Here is a 5,000-nt window from a genome sequence, read left to right as displayed (position 1 = left end):
GGAGGAAAAGACAGCTCGAGGGACAGGAGAAGAGAAGGATAAACGAAAAGAACAGAAAAATCGAGGGACAAGAGAGGGACAGAGAAAGGTAGAGAGGAACAGACATATCGAAGGAGAGTAGATGAACAGAGATGGGAAGAGGGGAAAGGGGGGGGGGGGGGAACAGAAATATCGAGGGACAAGAGAGGAACAGAGAAAGGTAGAAGGGAAGTGAAAGGAACAGAAACATCGAAGGAGAATAGTGGAACGGAGATGGGCAGAAAGGAAAGGGAAAACCAGAAAGATCGAGGGAGAAGAGAGGGACAGAGATGAGCACAAGAGAAAAGAGAAGAACAGAAATACTGAGGAAGAAAAGACGAACAGAGACAGTGAGAAAATAAATGAAAAACACAGAAAGTACAAGGGACAGCAAAGGGGCAGGAAGGGAACTGAAAAGAAAAGAAAGACGGAGGGACAGGAGAGTGAGGAAGGGAAAGAGAAAAAAAAAACACAGCACCCTATATCACCCGTAATGAATGAACGCCTGATAACAGTGCCGGTTCCACCAGCCTCCACTTCCCGCAAGAACAGCGCTTCCTCATCCCTCATCCTTCATCCCTCACAATCCTCAAACTTCATCACTCATCCCTCATCCTTCACCCTCACCATTTGTCTTTCCTCCTTCATCCCTCATCACTGCTCCTCCTTTCCTCTCCCTTCACCCTTCATCCTCATACTTCTCCCTTCATCCCTCATCCTCATACTTCATCCTTCATCTTTATCCTTCATCCTTCATCCTTCATCCTGCATCCCTCATCTCACACAAACCTCATAATTCCCCTCGACCTTGTCTTCCAAAGCCCCTAAACTCCTGAAGGAGACGTTATTAAGGACGAGGGAGGAGGCGTGAAGGGTGGGGCCGGCTTGCCCCCCCTCTTCCTCTCTCCCTTCTACCCTCCCTCCCTCCACCCCCCTCTCCCTCTCTCCCTTCTACCCTCCCTCCCTCCCTCCTCCCTCCCTCTTCCTTCCCTCCCTCCCTCCCTCCCTCCCTCCCTCCCTCCCTCCCTCCCTCCCTCCTTCTTCCCTCCCTCCCTCCCTCCCTCTTCCCTCTTCCCTCCCTCCCTCTTCCCTCCCTCCTCTTCCTTCCCTCCCTCCCTCCCTCCCTCCCTCCCTCCCTCCCTCCCTCCCTCCCTCTTCCCTCCCTCCCTCCCTCTTCCCTCCCTCCCTCCCTCCCTCCCTCTTCCCTCCCTCCCTCCCTCTTCCCTCCCTCCCTCTTCCCTCCCACCCTCCCTCCCTCTTCCCTCCCTCCCTCCCTCTTCCCTCCCTCCCTCCCTCTTCCCTCCCTCCCTCCCTCTTCCCTCCCTCCCTCCCTCTTCCCTCCCTCCCTCCCTCCTCCCTCCCTCCCTCCCTCCCTCCCTTCCTCCCTCCCAATATGGATGCCGAAGGATATACACAAGGCGGGTGTTATATCAAAGGGAAGGTATTGATCCGTCTTGAGTGCTAGGAAGAAGAGAAGGAGAAAAGGGTGTTGGCGATGAAGAGGAAGAAACAGATGATGATAGAGAATGAAAAAAAAACAGATGATGGAGGAGGAGGAGAAGGAGGAGGAGGAGGAGGAGGAGGAGGAGGAGGAGGAGGAGGAGGAGGAGGAGAAGGAGAAGGAGAAGGTGAAAGAGAAGGAGATGGAGAAGGAGAAGAAGAAGGAGATGGATAAGAAGATATACTACTACTACTACTACTACTAATAATAATAATAATAATAATAATAATACCAGTAGCAATACTAGTAATAGTAGTAGTAGTAGTAGTAGTAGTAACGATGATAATTAAAAATAATAATAATAATAATAATAATAATAATAATAATAATAATAATAATAATAATAATAATAATAATGATACAAATAATAATAATTATTATTATCATTATCATTATTATTATTATTATTATTATTATTATTATTATTATTATTATTATTATTATTATTATTATTATTATTATTATCATAATAATAATAACAATAACAATAATAATAATAATAATGATAATAATAATAATAATAATAATAATAATAATAATAATAATAATAATAATAATAATAATAATGATACAAATAATAATAATTATTATTATCATTATCATTATTATTATTATTATTATTATTATTATTATTATTATTATTATTATTATCATAATAATAATAACAATAACAATAATAATAATAATAATGATAATAATAATAATAATAATAATAATAATAATAATAATAATAATAATAATAATAATAACAACAACCACAACCACAACAAAACAACAACAACAATAATAATAAAATAATAATAATAATAATAATAATAATAATAATAATAATAACAACAACAATAATAACAATAATAATAGTTGTATTAGCAGTAGTAGTACTAGTAGAAACAGTACTACTACTCCTCCTTTCTCCCTTCCTCCTCCTCCCCCAATCCTTTCTTTACCCTTAACCCTAGCTCTGTTGCTCCCCTTTCCCTTTCCCCTTCACCTGCTCCTTTCTTATCCCTTCCCTCCCCCTTTCCCCCTTCCTCCTCCTCCCCTTCATCCCCTTCCATATTCCTCCCCTCCCCCTTTCCCCCTTCCTCCCCTCCCTCTTCCCCCCTTTCCCCCTTCCTACCCTTCTCCTTTCTCCCTTCCTCTTCCTCCTCCCCTTCATCCCCTTCCATATTCCTCCCCTCCCCCTTCCTCCCCTTCCTTCTTCCCTCTTCCTCCCCACCTCTTTCCCTCTCCTCCCTTATCCCTCCCCTGCCCCCTTCCTCCCCTGCCCCCTTCCTCCCCTGCCGAGCGTCCGAGATGAGGCTCACGCAGCTTTCCCGAGCAAGGGCGCCACGAGACCAGCGGCGAGGACGTGGCGGGAATAGCAGCTCCCTCGCCCTATCACCAACATTTCTTGCTCCCCTGTGTATGTGTGTAGATGTATTTATATGCCTGAATTTGTATATATATATATATATATATACATACATGTGTGTATGTATGTATCTGTGTATGTATGTGCGTGTAGGTATGTATGTATAAATGAATGAATGAATGAATGAATGAATGGATGAATGAATGACTAGATTTATGGATGGATGATTGGATGGATAGATGGATGGATGGATGGATGGATGGATGGATGGATGGATGGATGGATGGATGGATGGATGGATGGATGGATGGATGGATGGATGGATGGATAGATGGATGAATGAATGAATGAATGAATGAATGAATGAACGAACGAATGAATGAATAAATTAACGAATGAATGAATGTACGAACATATATAGGCATCGTATAAATATACATCGCTCTTTCTCGCTCAGATCTACATCAGCCTTTCCCTCTCCCTCTGTCCGCCATCCCTTCCCGCTTCAGATACATCCGCATTAACTCTTATTTCATCCTCTTCTCTCTCTCCACCTTCATCCTCCACCATTTTTCTCTCTCTATCCCCTTCCCTCTGTCTCTCCTCTTCCTCCTCTCCCTCTCTCCCTCCTCCTCTCCCTCTCCCCCTCCTCTTCCTCTCTCTATCCCCCTCCCCCTCCCCCTCCTCCTCCTCTCCCTCTCCCACCTCCTCCTCTCCCTTTCCCACCTCCTTCTCTCCCTCTCCCTCCTCCTCCTCCCTCCTCCTCCTCCTCCTCCTCCTCCTCCTCCTCCTCCTCCTCCTCCTCCTCCTCCTCCTCCTCCTCCTCCTCCTCCTCCCCCTCCCCCCCCTCCCCCCCCCCCCTCCTCCTCCTCCTCCCCCCTCCTCCTCCCTCCTCCCCCTCTCCCCCTTCCCTCCCTCAGGTAGCGGCGGCACCCCCTCTCGAGGAGGGCGCTAAGACCCCGCCCCTTCCGCGCCCCCGCCCCTTCCGCGCCCGCGCCCCTTTCGTGTTCCACATTTGCTAATGTTTTGTTTTGTTTTGCTATCTATTTCGCTTCCGGTTTTTGTTCGGACTTTCACCTATTCTATGAATACTTCATCACAACCTCCTCCTCCTTCTCCTTCTTCTCCTTCTTTTTCTCCTTCTCCTTCTCCTTCTCCTTCTCCTTCTCCTTCTCCTTCCCTTTCTCCTTCTTTTTCTTTTTCTTTTTCTTTTTCTTTTTCTTTTTCTTCTCCTTCTCCTTCTCCTTCCCCTTTTCCTTCTTTTTCTTCTTTTCCTCCTCCTCCTCCTCCTCCTCCTCCTCCTCCTCCTCCTCCTCCTCCTCCTCCTCCTCCTCCTCCTCCTCCTCCTCCTCCTCCTCCTCCTCCTCACCTTTCCTTGTCAATAATTCCTCTATGATAACCGAGGTGCAACATGTTGCACGAGAACAAATCTCCATCGCAAGATTTATGCAACAGGAACATCACAAGACAGATGGAACACTAAAGCAGTAATGGAAGAAACGTTGAATACGTAATTTTACTGTGTGTATGTGTGTGTATTTGAGTGTGTGAGTGTATGTGTGTGTGTGTGTGTGTGTGTGTGTGTGTGTGTGTGTGTGTGTGTGTGTGTGTGTGTGTGTGTGTGTGTGTGTGTGTGTGTGTGTGTGTGTGTGTCTGTGTGTGTCTGTGTGTGTCTGTGCGTGTCTGTGCGTGTCTGTGCGTGTCTGTTCGTGTCTGTGCGTGTTTGTGTGTTTGTGCATGTATAAGTGCGTTTATGCGTGCGTGTTCTTCTTCTTCTTTTCTTTTCTTCTCCCTCTTCTTCGTTTTCTTTTTGGTTTGTGTATTTCTTCATCTTCAGTTCATTTTACTTCCACAGACAGAGCTCGAATGTCAAAGACTGAAGACCCCGCCTCGCCTATCACTTGGACCAAAACTAACTCCCGATCCGAATTTAATCACGGGACGCGCAAATTATCCTCTCCGCTTTATTAATAAACCTGGACCGACGAAAATTCATTCCAATTAATGATAAACACTGCTTATATCTTCCCATGAATATTCCTGCTTTGTACGCAAAACTAATAATCAACTTTTAACAAAATTCCGCTAAACTAAAAGCCAATTTTGGAGTAAATCTTCTTCCTCTAA

The sequence above is a fragment of the Penaeus chinensis genome, chromosome 40 (genome assembly GCF_019202785.1).
Source record: "Penaeus chinensis breed Huanghai No. 1 chromosome 40, ASM1920278v2, whole genome shotgun sequence".
NCBI classification, from domain to species: domain Eukaryota; kingdom Metazoa; phylum Arthropoda; class Malacostraca; order Decapoda; family Penaeidae; genus Penaeus; species Penaeus chinensis.
The sequence above is the reverse complement of the archived record's forward strand: the minus strand, read 5'-3'. Positions refer to the sequence as shown.